The 18,124-nt window shown below is 37.6% G+C and overlaps 1 protein-coding gene across 4 annotated transcripts in view; it reads right to left on the bottom strand.

Moving 5' to 3' along the window:
- MRTFB (myocardin related transcription factor B) overlaps window positions 1-18,124 on the bottom strand; it is a 177,725-nt gene that overhangs the window by 133,204 nt on the left and 26,397 nt on the right. The gene's annotated exons all lie outside the window — the stretch shown is intronic.

The raw sequence follows: 18,124 nt of genomic DNA on the forward strand, positions 1-18,124 counted from the left end.
CTCCCCCCCCCCCCCAGCTCTGCCCCCAATTGCCCCTCCACCAATTGGGGTGGGGCCATCTGGCCCACTACCCACAGCCCTTTCCCCAATCAGGACAGGGCCTGCCAGCCAATCGTTTGCAGTCCCTCCTCCCAGCCAACTCAGCCCTGATCAAGCCCCAATTGGGAAGGGCCAGCTGGCCAACCTCCTGTTAGCTCCTCCTCCTGACAGGCTTGGCCCAGATCCACTCTGATTGGAGACAAATCCCACCTGTGCATGAATTCGTGCACTGGGCCTCTAGTAAAGACATAAAAATATATAGAAGGGGGAAACAATCTAATAGAAAATCGTAAAAGATATAAATCATAACAAAAGAAGAAACTGAAATAGCCAAATAAACATTAGAAATAATGCTCAAATATACCAGAAATAAAGAAAACATAGTATTTTAAATTAGCAAAAATTTGGAAGTCTGACAATACCAAGGCTTGGCAAGGATATGGAGCAATAAAAACTACCAGACAGTGATGTTAGTCACTGAAATTTGTACAATTCTTCTGAAGGATGTGCATACCTATGTACAAGCAATTCTACCTTTAGATCCAAACTTTCGAGAAGCTATTAACCATTCACAAGAAGATAATGTGCCACATGTTCATAGCAACATAGTTAATAGCAAAGCATGGAAATGTCCAAAAATTCCCCTGACAGAATGAATGAACTACACAATATAATCCCAGAATACTATAAAGCTACACATCTACATGGATATTTTATAGAGAATGTTAAAATGAAAAAGCAAGTTGCAGAATATATACACATATGATACCATACTGTACGAAGTTTGGGATCCTCAAACTAAACACAGCTTATAAATATACATGCATATAATATAAATGGAAAGCCATACAAGGGAATGATGCTTCAGGATGATGCTTCTGTAGAAGGAAAAAGGAAAATCGCATCTGGGAGGGATTCACAGGCAGCACCAACTATATGTGAATATTTTTTTAATACAACTTTAAATTTTTAATATAAAGCAAAAAATACACAATGTTAAGATTTAACTATTCTGTATAGAGGTTATATTATTCTAATTTTCTGTGTTCATGAAATATTTCAAAGTATGAAGCAACTTGTGCTTTAAAGAATAAGAAAAAGCAACAGAGATTGAAATTTACCAAGTAGTTGCCTCCTAATATTGAGCCTTTGGTTATGAGTAGTTTTACTTATATTTTTCCTAATTTTCTATATTTTCTAATTTTTTTCTTTAATAAAGTCAACCCAGATACTTCTAGCCCAATTTATTCTCCCATTTTACTCCCAAATTCAATACTGTACTGTCTTATTTGTTTGGTGGAGAACTTGGCAAGGAAATATGCACTGTTTCCTCCACTTGAACATGGGTTCTTGGGAGGGCATACCACATCATTCTCGTTTTATATAAATTATGTATTGAATGCCTACGAGGTGACAGTTACTATTCCAACAGCTAGAGAAACATAAATGAACAAAACATGTATTTCCCTTCCTCCTCAGAGTTTAGTCTCAATGAATATATTAAATAAGCATAGGAAAATGCTTATTTAAAATAATTAAAATTGTGAAAATGCTATGAAGGTAAAGAATAGGTGTTATAGGACAACACAGTAGAAAGACCTAATATAACCTCAACTGAATAGAAATAGAAATATGCCAGGAAGGGAAGGTTGAAGGGCCCTGTGGACAGAGACAAAACCCCCGGAGTCTTTGTTACTGGGCCAAAGCACCTTGAGGGCAGGGACTGCTTCTGATTTATATCTGTACGTGTTACTTACATATCTGTTTAACAAATGCCTCCTGGTTGATTTTAAGGCAGTCTCTAAGTAATCAGGAAATTCTGTGCCTGCAGCTCTAGGGCAAATCTACCTCTCTCTTCATCTGTCTATTTATCCTTCCCCTGCCCGTTCAGTACCCACATCCCATCATTATTCAACAATTTAATTCAATACATTTAAGAGGACCCGTATGTGTCAAGCTAGGGATATGAAGACCCACACAGCATAGCCTCTGCCTCAAATAACTTTCTGTCTAGACCAGAGGATCTCAACTAGGGGTAATTGTGTCCCCCAGGAACATTTGACAATGTCTGTAAACATTTTTGGTTGTCACAATGGGGTAGGGGAGGGTGTAATAGTGGCATCCAGTAGGTAGATTCCAGGGATACTGCTAAACATCCTACAGTGATACTTACAATGACAGCCCCCTCGAGAAAGATTTTATCTGGACCCAAACGTCAATAATGCCAAAGTAGAGAAACCTAGTATAAGTTATTTAGAACCATGCCTAGAATTGACTCCCAAAAACAGGTATTAGAGGTCAAGGACCAGAGGCAAGTAGGCAAGTGTCAGAGAACAGTATTAAACATCAGGTCACCAGGTAAGCATATAAAAAATGTCAACAGTGCCCAAACTGAGATACCTTCTCTAGAGAATTAGTGGCATAATTACATCCCAATATAGCAGGAGTATAAGTTATTGACCAAATTCAAAGGTGGGGCATCTAGTTTAGAACCAGGGTGAAAAAGCTTCCTTAGAAGTGACATCTAATTCAAAACCTCAAAAATAGATAAGATAGAAAAGGATGTAAGGATGAAGGAAGGATAAAGGGTCTATTCCAGACAGAAGGAACAGTTAACAGGCAAGTAGGACTATGAAATGAAAGATATGTTTGTACAGTGGGAAAAAAGGGAGTGGCCATTGAAGAACTGAAAGGCAAACAACCCAGATCATAACACGCTTGTACCATAGGTTAAGAAATGTAAGACTATCTTTTGGGCAATATAAGCCACTTAGTGTATGTACACAGAGAAGTGACATGACCAAAACTTGTTTTAGGACATTCACTCTGGAGAATGGACTGCTAAGGAACTGAACAGGAGGACACTGCAATCCAGGAGACAGCTGTGGCTTGACCTAGTGATGGTTCTGAGGATGGAGGGAGACAATCAAGAGATGCTTTAACAGTCAGCATTCCACCAAGATGTGTGCCTACCATGGTCCTCTGCATAGTAATTCCAAAGGCCCCAAACTCCCAAACTTAAACGTTTCTTCATAATTCATCAGTGGCCCAACTTAACTAGAGTTATGTGGCAGCAAAACCAGAACCTGAATGGACTTGAGGCTATTTATAGTACATTTATCATATTTTGTGTGAATATTTCAAGGCACAAGTATTGTTTGATTATAGGTGACATGAAATAGAGATGGGCCCTCATGGTAATGGATTGTATTACAGGGGCAAACAAACATGAAGCGTACAATTACAATAAGATATAAAAGTTATGATGGGAAAGCATAATGATGACTAAATCAGCAGAGAGATCGAATGTCATAGGAAGGAAAGAATCTAGAAATCTCTCTCTGAGAAAGTGATATTGAAACTGAGACCTAAAGGATAATTAGAAACTATGGATCTGAAGGGACAAGAAATTGAACTGAAGCAAAGCAGAACAGGGGAAAACCAGAGAATAGGAGGAAATAATGGTTGAAAGAAAGCTGAGGGTGGGAAGCTCAGAGCCAGTGGAATCATGGTGGGATGCAGCTTCAAGTGTAGCCTGGAAAGGCGTTATTACCCGGAAGAAACCCTAATGGAAATTGGACCACACTTTCTGATGTTTTGGAAGGTGCTTTGCATCTAAAAATAAAATAAATCTAGGGAGTGGAGTTTAAAACACTTAAACATTTATTTTGTGGGTTATTTGGGCTGGGGGGAAATAATGCTTCTGTGCAATAAAGCATACCTAAAATGCACTGCAAATGGACAAAATGGGTAATTGCATACTGAAGCACTAAGAATACTTACAATGAGTTTGAATAATAATTTAGGTCATCAGCAATATGCTGCCAACTTTGTAAAGCACTATGGTCTGGCAGGGTGTTTTAAAATAATAAATTGACCAGAAACATAATTGAGATACTCAGATGTCAATTGGAAAGATTTTGGCGACATTAAAGTTTCCAACCACAAATATATCGGTTTAAATCATACCCTCTATTTTGAACTTATGACAGCTTCAAAAGCAAGTGCTATTATTCCACCCCAAATATCTGAAGAAACTAGCCATCGACAGCAACTATTTTAATTGGTGAATACTTATTATCCCACACCAGAATATTAGACTTTTAAAAACCAGTGTTAGGCCTGGCTGGCATGTCTCAGTGGTTGAGTGACAAAGAGGGGGGTGGGGTTAGCCATAGAATGAAGGGAAGAACATTTGGGACCCTGGCGGGAAGGACAAGAAAATGTTAACCAGCAGGGATTTTGAGTCACTGAGAAAGTGACTATGAACCAGGAGGTGATGGTTCAATTCCCAGTCAGGGTTGCAGGCCCGATCCCCAGTGTAGGGCATGCAGGAGACAGTTGATTAATGGTTCTCTCTCTCATTATTGTTGTTTCTGTCCCTTTCCTTCTCCCTTCCTCTCTGAAACATACACACACACACACACACACACACACACACACACACACACACAGTGTTAGCACATTTTAACTAAATGTACCTGGGAGAACTGGGGAGTGGGGAGGGAACCAAGATTGATGTAAGGGAGGCAACACTTCACAACTATTACTTAGTTTCCTTGTAAATCTGCTATTAGTTTTTAAAAATATATTTTATTGATTTTTTTACAGAGAGGAAGAGAGAGGGATAGAGAGTTAGAAATATCGATGAGAGAGAAACATTGATCAGCTGCCTCTTGCACACCCCCTACTGAGGTTGTGCCTGCAACCAAGGTACATGCCTTTGACTGGAATCGAACCTGGGACCTTTCAGTCCACAGGCTGACGCTCTATCCACTGAGCCAAACCGGTTTCGGCTGCTATTTATTTTTGTTAAACAATCTCATCCTCCAACTTTTGTTAGTAATCTATTTGCCACCCAGTCCCTCTTAAATTCCAGTTACAGGAGCCTGAATTGTAGTTTTTCTCTCTTCCATCATGCTGGAGGAGTTGAATTCCCTCTAAGGAATCCAGTGTCCCAGTAATTCAACTTCCTCAAAACAGGAACCTTCTCATTTTCTCCAGCTCCCACAATAACACTCACATCCCATACCTACCCTAGAACCTGAATTCTGAAACAACCTCCTCTGAATACATCGTTTCCTTACCCTTTATGCCTCCTGTACCTATTTGCTCATCCCTCCTTTCATCCATCCATTCACCCACCCATATTCAACAGATATTCATTAAATATTTGCCTTTTGCCAAGTTCTATTCTAGATGCAGGAGGGAAAGCATTATTAAAAAATCTATCTCACCCTAAATGGTTTGGCTCAGTGGATAGAGCGTCGGCCTATGGACTGAAAGGTCCCAGGTTTGATTCCAGTCAAGGGCATGTACCTTGGTTGCAGACACATCCCCTATGGGAGGTGTGCAGGAGGCTGCTGATCGATGTTTCCCTCCATTATGTTTCTAACTCTCTATCCCTCTCCCTTTCTCTGTAAAAAATCAATAACATATATTCTTAGAAAATCTATCTCTATAAAAGCCGAAGCAACCATCACAACCGAACGGACGACCAAACAGGCTGCATTGGGCAACCAGGCCGGCAGGGGGGTGAGGGGTGACCAAACGACCAAGCGGCAAGCTGCATGGAGTGACCTGGCTGGCAAGGGGGGAGGGGGAGGGAGTTGGGGCAACCAGACTGGTGGGGGGATTGGGAGGAGCAATCAGGCCAGCAGGCAAAGGTGATTAGGGGTGATCAGACTGGTTGGGGGGCAGTTAGAGGTAATCAGGCAGGCAGGCAGGTGAGCAGTTCAGGATTGTGTTTACTAAACTGGCAGTCGGACATCCCCCAAGATTATCCTGGAATGGAGAGGATGCAAGCTGGGCTGAGGGGATCCTCTTCTCTCCCCCCAACCCCCATGCATGAATGTCATGCACTGGACCTCTAGTAAAGATATTATATAATAATCTAGACAAAAATCTCTACCCCCATGTAACATATAAATAAACAAATAAGTGATATTGAAACAGAGTATTTAGCAAGTGGTAACTTTTTACTTTCTTCATGTCCTTAATACCCCCAACCCCATCCCAGTCACTCTGGATAGATGAACTTGGTTTCTATTTTATGGAGGGCAAAGTCCACTTGATGTGAGTGAGAAGGGTCTTTAAAACTTCCTTTCTCTATTAACAAATGTTACCCCAATAATTAAATTAAAAAAACACACACACAAAACAAACTTTCTCTGTGACTCACAATCCCTGCAGGTTAACATTTACTTGTCCTTCCCTCCAGGGTCCCAAATGTTCTTCCCTTCATTCTATGGCTATCCCCACCCCTCTCTCTGTCACTCCCAAGACAGATCTGTAGTGCTTTATTCAGTTATCTTACCTTTCTTGAATTCTGAATTTGTTAAATGTAGAGGTTATGAAGAGAAAAAGAGCATTCCAGATAAAAAAATAAAATAAAATGAACAAGTTACATGAGTAGGAAAAAATAGTGAATGCTTATGATAAAAGCAGTAATAAAACTGGTCTTATTGCATAGCAGGGTGCATTGGATGGTGATAGAATACAAAGTTAGATGGATAGGGTGGGACAAGGTTACACAGTATGTTAAAAGCCACACAGTGTAGGTTGATGGTTTCTGAACAAGAAAATGCTCACAATGAAAGTATTTAAGGAAGATGAGACTCAGAGCTTGGGATGAGATGGGATGGAAAGGATTAACCTTGGAATAACAATTAGATCAGGATTGAGGGCAGGGATGGCAAAAGGCAAGAGGGTGAGGCAATCATCCTGACAAGTATATTGAAAACCTGCTGAGTGTGGAGATAGTGAGAAGGAAAAAAGGAAAAGACAAAAGACATTTACCAGAGAGAAATGGAGAGAACCTGATGACTAACAGCATAGTTGGATAAATTTCAATCAAGTTCTTGGCAGTGTAATAGCTACAAGATGGAAGGCACAGTGCAACATTGATCAAGTTCCTATAATCATAGGCCTGGAGGTTGGAAAGGGCTGGGGCCTCTGAGATCATGTGACCCACTTTATAAATGAGGAAGCAGAGGCCCAAAGAAGTGAAGTGATTTGTCCAAAGTCACAAAGCAAGTTGCTAAGAGATGAGACTGGAACACTGTCTCCTGTGGGCCTTTGGAGCTCCCTCCACCACACCCTGGGGCTTCTTCTAGACCCATTTAAGCTCCTATTTGTTCACTGAAACCCTCAGGTACCACCCTTCCACCAATGAAAACTGCACTATGGAACTAGCCACCTGAGTTTGGCCTCTGCACATATCTGGTCCAGGAAAGTTAACTCTCGGTCACCAGGGCTTCAAAGTTGCTTGGCGGACTCTACCCCAGGGCCTTCCTGAAGATAAGCCGGCTTTGTCCTTTCATGGGGAGCCCAGCTCAGACTGTGCTATGTCTCCAGACACTGTTTTGAAATTTCTAGTAAGTCTAAAGGCGATAGAGTAAATAAGACACACACCCTTCTCTAAGGATTATTAAAATGATTTTGAGATTAAAGAGCAAACCATATTGACCCTTATTGTTTCTTTCTTCCCCACCTATTCTGACTCAGTAACAGAATTTAAGCCATGTTTATGATTCCCTGGAAAGGCTGGAATTTGTACTAGTATTTGGTAATCTTCATATTATCAGCTCACAGAACATGGCTGATAATAAAATATAATAGTCTATTATATTTCTAATGGTGTGTCTACATTTTTTTTCTAGACAACATTCATTAGTAAAATAGGAGTTTCTGGGTTATTTTCTAGAGAACTTTGAGCCTTAACATAAGTTAACACAAATATAGCTTCCAATATTTTATGGAAACCAAGCATGGTAATTTACAATAAATATGGACAACTTGGGTATCTCATTTCCTCTGCCAGTATCAAAAAGGCCTTTACCAAGCTACCATGGACTGGACCAAGCAGCCATATTCAAACAGATATTTAGAGTGAACTGTTCTGAACTATTTGAACTTATCAAGAGCTGTCTGATAAAATCATGGTGTAATACTGAATAATTTAATAACAGAAGTATTAAGTATTGTTTATGTTTTCTCCTCTTGCTTTTCCCAAGAGTTGCAATACACCTTTTTTTTTAAAGATAACAAAAAACAATAAAATATGGCAAATCCTTCTTTAGAAAAATATTGACAATTATATGTTTTCAAGGACAAATTTTCAAAGTAACAGTGCTCACAGTGATGACAGAATTGCAATTAAAATGTACACAATTCAGGTATCCAACTTGACCCTATGGCTTATTTTTTCTTCTAACTTAATTTCCTCATACTACTCATTTTGGGGGGAAAAATTTTTTTACCACATGCTTTGAACATTTCAAAAGCTTAAACTGAGTACATCTGTTTGTTCAGCAGCTTTAAGATACTCTCTTTTATGACTAAGAGGCAGGTGCTGTTCAGTTTATCATCATCGATGTAAACTCATTAAGCCCTTGAATTTAAAGTGAGGAAAAGCACTCGGCTTAAAGTTTAGAAAGGAAGGAACTACACACCAGCTTCCTTTAGAACAGGCTGCTTTTTCAGCTTCCTGTATGAAAGTAATATTACATTTTTATAGGAATTTTTTAAAACAATGAATAAATTATATTTAAGCCGTTAGACAGTGAAGCTTCAAATCCTTTAAAGAGCAAACAATTTCTTCCAATAATTTTTATATTTAAATCAAGCCAGGAACAGAAAAAAAAAAAGGATTAATAAAATAAAGTAGAAATGTGGTACAAAGTTAACAGTGGATTATACAATTTTCAGATTATCATACATTCATATTTTCTTCCAGTAAATGACAAACACTAAGCTTTTGGCTTTAAAAGCCTCAAATTCCAAGCTACTGTATTTGGTAGAAATGATGAGGGAAAGATTTTTCTGTTGGTGTGGTTGCTGCTATTATTGTTATGAAAGTATTTTCAAAAAACAAAAATATACCAAGTTTATTATTAAGTGCAGTTACCCAGACTATAACTGAACCAGAGAAAATTGGCTATTTTTTATAAAAATAAAAATAAAATGCGTGCAGAATCTCAAATTCTAGGGGAGAGAGCAGTATTCTCCTCAAGATACAGGCCTTAAATGTCCTCTCAAACTTCTAGGAAATCACCAACTTACCCAGCAGACTGCTTCCATGGCCATCTCTCACATATGGATTTCTACACCAAGCATACTTCAGTATGCCATTACTATGCATTTAGAAATTTTCTATCAATGATTGTTAAGTGAACTAAAGCTTATCATGAAATTCAACCTATTCTTCTTACAGTACTCTTTCTTGAATGTTAACATTTCATTGTATTCAAATATTCAAGATTCAAGTGTGTCAGAAAATTCCAGTCACTTGGACTGTTTAGGAAAGAGCAATAGAGATGTGGGCAACTAAAGATTCAGGAACTATAGTTTCCTGGATGTTCTTTAACCCACCCTAGTCCTACTCCTGCACAGTATCCAGCATAGGAATAGCAGCTGTTGCACATCCAGGGCTCAGAGAAGTGTCTGACCCTGGTCTAACAGACCAAAGTCAGGTGAACAGTAAGCTCTAACTCTGGAAGCACCGCATTCCACTGCTATGACCTGGATCCCGGGAAGTAAAGGACTACCTGGAGGAAAAGCAGTGGTGGGAACAGAAGGCAGAGGTGGCTGATGTCTGGGACGAGAACTCAGGGTTTGCTGTTCCTACTTGAAATAGGACACTTGGAGAAGACAATAACAGAAAGTGTGTCTTCTACAGCTCCCAACAACCCCACTGTGCCCCCTCCCCAGTGCACTTTGCAGGATATTGCCATTGACTTTTCTGCCACTCCAGTAACTGCCACTCCACATGCACTACATTTACCTGTTTATCTTTTAATCTGCCCATAGATTTTAAGATCACTGAAGTGGAGGAGCTCATCTTTTCATCTCTGTACCTACCCCTAGTTTCTAGACGAGAAGTCGGCACAAAGCAGTCATTCATTATTTGTTCTTGAACATTTTGTAGAAGAGCTGTTAGAGAGTAAAATAAAGTCTGTCTTCTAGTATGTTAATACACCCCCACCTCCCTCAACTGCAACCCACCTCTATTCTATTTTCAATGTTCATTCCTTATTTCTGATCAAAAACCACTATCAGGAAAGGATATAATAAATCTATTCATTCTAAAAGGAAAAAGATATGTGGTTGACCTCTCTTAGTGATTCTGCAAAATGAAGACATTCCAATTATCTAAATGGGAATGGGAGAGAGATTCTAGGTGGCAGTCCTGGAATCACCCCACAGGGGCAACTGCTTTCCTTTACACCAGGCAGGTTCACCACACAGAAAATATTTTCTGTTTATTTTTTTTCCTAAGTCTAAATAAAAAAAAGGCTCCTTTGATTTTGTCTAACTGCTATCTCTATCCTTCGTTCTCTCTCTGGTATCCTATGTCTACGCTCACTTGAAAACAATAAGTTGGCCACACAAGCAACTATACTATTAATATTTTAATTAATATACTAAGCAATTATACAGATAGATATAGCATACTTACTTTATTTCATATTTGTTCATTTTCTTTTACAACTATCTATGTCGGAAGCTGCCTAGCGGTAGGAGCTACATATACTTCTCCACACGGAGTCCTAGCCCAATGCTGAGCACACAGTAGGTAAGTATTCAGTGGGGTACTACAATAAAATTTGTAATCCAGCAAACATAGAAAATATTTTATCTAATAACTCTACTGTTACAAAAGCACTCAAAATTATCAGCCACCTAGAATGAACAATGGTAATACTGGGGCTGTTAAAAAGCAATTCACATTTATTTAGAGTTTATTAATGTCAAACTTTAACCTATGCCCTTCACAGACAGTCTCTCATTCAATCTTTATGGGGTTTGGAGAGGTTAAATACCTCCAAATTATACTGTCAAGTGGGGCAGGTGGCAGGCTGATTCCAGAGTCTATATTCAACCGACTCATGAATTTAAAAATATGAGGTCCCCCAAATATTTCCTAACAGTATGGCTAAGCAGATGTACAGTGATTTTAAAAAACTGCTTTAAAATAACTCTTCAGCTCTTAGCCCCTACCAATGCAGTTTCCTCTATGGGAACATCCTCATCCCACCTCCCTGTCTATCCGGCAAATTTCACACATCCTTAAAGTTACCTCAAGCATTCCTTCTGTAACACCTCCCACTGCACCTTGCACACACTGACATTCTACCAACAGTCCTGCTCTAATCCATGTATCTGTTTATTATTTATCCATGAGAATCTGAGCTCCTAGAATTAAGAACCTTATCTTTTCATTTGTGTATCTAGGTCTCTAGCACAGTACCTACCACACAACAAGTGCAAGGTCAATAGTTTTTCTTAAAATAGTTGTTGGAGTAGCATTAAGATTCTTAGTTTGCAACATCTACCTTTCACAGCAGATCTGTATCAAGATCTACATTTTAACTTTCAACTCAATAATTTAAATTTGTTTCCATAGCAATGAGACAAAGTGCTTCTTATAATAATGAGAAAGGTAAGCTAAAACTTAAGGTTCAACCCACTGAAATATTTCACAATTATTTGCTTTTGTTCTCAGCATGAAGAGACAGAATGACAGATTTAACTTTCTGTAATTTCTTCTCTCTTTAAGAACACTCTAACTTTACCCCTTACAATAAACCAAAGCTTATTTTTCAAACATAACTAGACTATAATTTCCATTAATAAAAGGACAGCATCTCATTTCTTCACAAATCTAAAATGTCTATAAAAGAATAATACATCTAATCAAGCCATAGCTATATTTCAGACTCTGACAGACCAAAATATATTTTTAAAGTAAACATAACTCCTTCTGACAACTGACCTTTTAAGAAAGATGTCATGTTCTATAAGAAAGAGAATACAGGAGACAACTCTTTGGGCTCTAATTTAAAACACGGCCTAAATTAGGCAAGGGGGGTAGGGTTAAGACAACTTCTCAGGGTCACTTCCAGTTCAGTAATTTTTATACAAAGGAAAGAAAAATGGATTCATTTTTTCATTCTTAATTAGGCTGCTTATTTTCTGAAAGTCAGCTGATTTCCATGACATTAAATTTCAAATTCATCCACATCCTCTACCCCTAACTATCAGACCAATCAAAAGCACTGGTAGAAAGAACCTAGACAGGCCTAAATTCTCATAATGAAATCAAAAGTAGAAATGTTAATATGGCTCAGCTCAAGGGAAGGATAACTGCATTCAGCTCTAATATCTTCAGCATGGAAGCCCATGACATATAGGTGGTGATCCTGAGAAAGCTACCCATTGCACCTTGCACACACTGACATTCTACCAACAGTCCTGCTCTAATCCATGTATCTGTATATTATTTGTCCATGACAACCTGAACTCCTAGAATTAAGAACCTTATCTTTTCATTTGTGCATCTAGGTCTCTAACACAGTACCTACCACACAACAAGTGCAAGGTCAATAGTGAAAATGGAATGGGACACCTACGTCTGAGTTAAATAAAAAAAGAAAAGATTTCATCTTAAATTTATTTAGTCTCTCAAAGCTTACATAAAAAAAAAAAATAACCTGTCGTTCTCAAAATTTAGTACTGGAAATTTATAAATGATATTATTTCCAATAGTAAACAATTCTTTTTTGGTTTTGCTCCTTTATGAAAAATGGAATGTCTTCATATAACAAAACTTACTGATATGTTTAAAAGCTAAGATTCAGCTAGATCAATAAACTAATAGAACTTCCCTATCCTGCTGAGAGCAAAATACTGGACATGCATCTACTTATTGTGGCTCACTTATCATGTTCACTCATTAGTATCTCTGCTGCTTCTAAGCAGCATCTACAGAACATGAATTTCAAGAATAAATTAGGAAAATAGAAGAAACTCTAAGAAGTGGTGAAAAGGGAAAGAAGGAGCAAATATGCTCAGCCCAGACATTGAAGCAGATCAGGCCTTTATAGGCTCCTCCCCATCTGAATAAATAGACAATGTTCAGACAATGTTCAGTTCAGCTTCGACTCAGGACATCACACCTAAACACTCCCTACTCTATTCCATGAGGATAGTATGTCATTCAAATGAATGTCAAAATTAAGGTATCCCCACCCATTCTCATTCAAGAGCTCCCTTTGAGAAAACATTGTCAACTATCAACTAGGCAGATTATATATTAATCGATGTCACATCATCATGTGGTTTCTTATTTTTCCAATATTAGCCAATAATAAATCATGGTTTCTATGCCTTAACATCCAGAGACCACACACAAATCTTCAGGGAAGTTAACCACTTACCTGATTGAGTATAATAGAGCTGTAATTCTCTATATTGTTATTCTGTAGTGCAGGAAAGGGAAGCAGGAGCCAGTTATCTCTTTAAAATTGCTATTCTTTCGATTTTGATAAATTCCAATTGAACATCTAAATTACTTTGTTGAATGTAATTCAGCTTTACGGAAATGGCTCTGTAAAGGCACTGAAAACAAACTGTATGTGTAGCCAAGTGGTCTATGTACTTAAATGCAAAAATGTAGCTGCATCACTGCAAGATTCCGGTGTGATTGTGGCAGTGGAAACAGGAAAATCCATGGATGTATCCCAGATTCCTCAAAGGCCCTGAACTTTAACAAGCACTGAGCAATATCACAAAGGGTGTCAACAACATTAAGAAAACCTGAGATCATTCCTGAAGCTCAAGCATTTCCTTAGTGATAAAAAGAAACAAGAGGCTGGAATACTGAAAAAGAAATATCTTTATTAGACAGATAGTACATTCTTATTCTCTGAACACAATGCATCAAACTCAAGGCTTCCTATACAACACAACTTCCCTGAGCACCTTTAATCGGGTGCTGGAATATGAGATAAGTAAGACTAATTCCCTGACTCTCAAAGATGTGTCAGGAAGACAGACAAGAAAACAGACACTCACAATGCAGTGTGGTGAAGAATACTAGAAGACAGCAAGATGTTTTGGGAGCACTGGGGGAAGGAGACTTTAACACACTGGGCAAAAGGATCAGCAAAGGGACCCCAGAGGAAATAAGGAATGCAGCTAAATCTTAAAAAATGAAGTAGAAAAAGGATAGGGAGGTGTGGAGAGAAGGAGCAATTCAGACAGAGGGAGATGATATGCAAATGATCTCTCTGATTCAAGACTTTTTTTCACTCAACATGCTATATCTCACTATCCTCCTGTAACCTGAAAGCTAGAGGAACAGGAAGCCCCCAAATAGAGGAAATATCACAGTCCCAAGTAATATCTTACAGTGTGTGACTATTAAATAAATTTCAAGATGTGTGACATGAGAGAAAACATTACTTGTGTTAGCACATATTGTTTGCTAGACACATCATTACGAAGTTTGAAAAGCTAACAGATTTAAAAGCAACGATTAAGCATGGAAATTCAGTTGCATTTGTTCAATTAGAAAAAAGGCTTTTATAAATCTAAAAGTAGGTGGAGTGGATGACGTGGAATCACTTTAGGAAACAAAAACGCTAAGTCAAATAGCTTCTTATCTGCACATATGACTCTTAATTATTTCCTTGAGTCCTTGAGAAGGGGAAAAGGATTCCCTACGCAAAATAATATTTAACACTTAACGAGTGATAACTCACACACTTTCTCATTTATATCACAATCAGAAGAAAAATAACATTATCATCTCCATTTTACAGATGAAGAGGTAAGGTTAATCATGGTACATCCAGTATAAAGGAGGCAGATTTAGAATACAGGTTTTCTGCTCAAGAGTCTAAGCTCTGGTTCTGGCACTATCACAAATTAGCTGCTTAGTCATATTGTTGTTTTCCCCTCTACAAATCAAGGAATTGAAAATTTTATAATGTTGAGAAGCAAAGTGGTAAAGGAATAGCTTGCTCTTTCAACCATACAATTTTAAAAAAGGATCAGGTTCACGTTGTCATTATTATTAAACTAAAATCATTTACATAGCCCTTGGCCATCCTATCCATTTGAAAATAATTCTTCTATTTCCCCCCTTTTGTTTCTTCCCTACAGTTGAACACGAGCCATGGAGGTGCATCTCAGCTAACAGCTGTTATGTATTTTCAAAATCCCTAAATATAGTACCTTGATTCAGATTGGAGAGAAACTCAACCTTGAAATATGGATGCTGAGATTATATTATTACACCAGAGGCCTGGTGAACAAAATTCGTGCATTGGGGGGGGGGGGGGGGGGGGGGGGAAGCATCCCTCAGCCCAGCCTGCACCCTCTCTAATCTGGGACCCCTTGAGGGATGTCCGACTGCCAGTTTTAAGGGGTCTGGGGGACTGAGGCTGGATGAATGGGGCTGAGAGAACTGGGGGACTCCAGCTGGATGAGGCTCACAGCTCCTGCCACCCCCCTGCAGGGCTGAAGGGACTGGAGGATTCCGGCTGGTTGAGGTGGGGCTGAGGAGACAGGGTGCCACCATCTTGTGCCTGTGAGGACATGTTGGACAATTAGCATATTCCCTCTTTATTAGATAGGATTATGCTGGTTTCACTCCATTTATAAAATAATTATAGAATTAAACCTTTTTAATAATAAAAATACATTTTAAAAAGTTATAACTTGTTAAACAAGAGACAGTTTGTTAATTATTCATTACTAAATGAGATTGTTTGCAGTGAAATACTGATGTAAACTTTTACAACAACCCCCCACATTCCACCCCCAGACTTTCCTCCTATTCAACATAATCCTGTCAGCCACACCTGCCACTACTATTACAGCTATAGTTACCATGACTACTGCAAACAGACTTAATAGAAATAAAAAACATATTTGGCAATTAAACCCAAGGGAGCATTAGCTGCATGCAGAATTACTTTTGGAATATTCTAACTCATTCTACAGAATACACAACCAAAAGGGAGATCTGAGGCCAGCGAAAAATAAACTTTAAGAATACTTAGGTTTGGTCTCATAGATTTACCCTAGACTTCAACAAAATAAGATCTCTCAGACATCAACTTCTCCAAGGAGGCCCCTTATCCCACTCTTCTTAATATATACATATTTTTATTGCTTTCAGAGAGGAAAGGAAAGGGAGAGAGCAATAGAAACATCAATGATGAGAAACATTAATCATCAGCCTCAATATCTCATTTGTCTTGGAGAAGAAATACTTTAAATAAAAACCTTAAAAGAACCATATTGTATAAAGTTAGAAAAATTTAGCAAAAGAAAAAAGAATATTGTACACAATACAGTAAGCAGAAGAAGGGAAATAATGGAGATCAAAGCAGAAAATCAATGAAATAAGGAAGAAAATGAAACAATCAACAGCTGTTGTTGTTGTTTTTTGTTGTTGTTGTTGGTTTGTTTTGAGAATGTAAATGAAATTGATAGCCCTCCAACTAGACTGAGCAGGAAAAAAGGAGAAAAGACACAGAATACCAGGATCAGGAATGAGAGAGGATATATCACCACAGATTTTACAGATATGAAAAGGATAATAAGGAACTATTGTGTAAACCTTTATGGCAATAAATTCAATAATTTAGATGAAGTGGACAAAGTCTTTGATACAAAGTACCAAAACATATTTAAAAACAACAAATAACTTGAATAATCATATCTATATTAAAAACTGAATTTGTAGACTAAAATTTTCTCTCAAAGTAAAATCTGGATATAGATGCCCTTATTTGTGGTTCTAACAAACATTTAAGGAAAAAAATAGTACCAATTCTACACAAATTCTTCCAGATAATTAAACAGGAGGAAATAACTCCCAACTATCCTCTGAGGCCAGCATTAACCTAATACTAAAGCTAAATAATGACATTACAAAAGGCTATATGTCCCTATTAGATACAGATGAAAACTTTCCAAACAAAATTGAACAAATCCAATCCAAAAGTATATAAAAGGGATAAATCCATCATGACCAAGTGGGGTTCATCCCAGGATTGGAAAGCTTGTTTACCATTCAAAATACAATCAATGTAATTTATCATATAGTAAAAACCATAATGATCATCCTAATAAATGCAGAAAAATATTTAACAAAATCCAAAATCCATTCCTGATTAAAACTCTTAGCCAACTGGAATAGAAGAGAATTTCTGCAATCTGATAAAGGAAACACACACACACTTACAGTATAACATTGGTGGAAAACTAAATAATTTCCCTACAAGATGAGAAACAACATGAGGGTGTCCACTCTTATCATTTCTATCCAGTATAGTATAGGCTCTTATTGGTGCAATAAAACATATTGCAAACATCCAGATTAGAAAGAAAGAAACTGTTTTCCGTAAAAAAAAATGACATGATTATTTCTGTAGAAAATCCAATAAATTCTACAAAAGAGCTACTATAATTAATAAATGTGTTTTATCAAAGCTGCAGGATATTAGATCAATATTCAAAACTGTATTTCCATGCTAACAATAATTTTATACTGAAATTTTTTAAAGTATCATTTATAATGATGTCAAAAAATACGAATTACTTAGAGATAAATCTCTAAAAGATGTGAAGATCTATAGTTTAAAACACTGCTGAGAGAAATCAAAGACATAAATGGAAAAAAATAGCATGCTCATGATTTGGAAGAGTCAGTATTGTTAAGAAGTCAATTCTCTCCAAATTGACATACAGATGCAATATAAGGCCAAACTAAATCCCAGCAGGCTGTTTTGTTTAAATGGACAGGCTGATTCTAAACTTCATATGGATATTCAAAGGACCTAGAATAGGCAAACAGCTTGGGGGGGAAAACTGGAGGACTATCATTACCAAATTTCAAGACATTATAAAGCTACAGTAATTAAGACATGTGGTACTAGTTTAGAGATAGACAAATATATCAGTGGGACAAAATAGAGTCCAAAATAGACCTGCATATACAGACAATTGATTTTTTACAAAGGTGCAAAGGCAATTCAGTGAAAAGAGGTCAGTCATTACAACAAATAATGTTGGAATAACTAAATACCATATCCAAAACTATGAACTTTGATCCACACCTTGCACCACACACATTTAGTAAGTAAAAAATATATATTTCTAAAATGTAAAACCATAACAATTCTGGAAAAAAAACAGGAGATAATCTCTGTGACTTAAGATTAGGTAAAGCTTTCTTTAAGTATTATACCAAAAGCATAACTCATACAATAACAAATTGATAAATCAG

The sequence above is a fragment of the Pipistrellus hanaki genome (genome assembly GCF_964339955.1).
Source record: "Pipistrellus hanaki genome assembly, chromosome: 4".
NCBI classification, from domain to species: domain Eukaryota; kingdom Metazoa; phylum Chordata; class Mammalia; order Chiroptera; family Vespertilionidae; genus Pipistrellus; species Pipistrellus hanaki.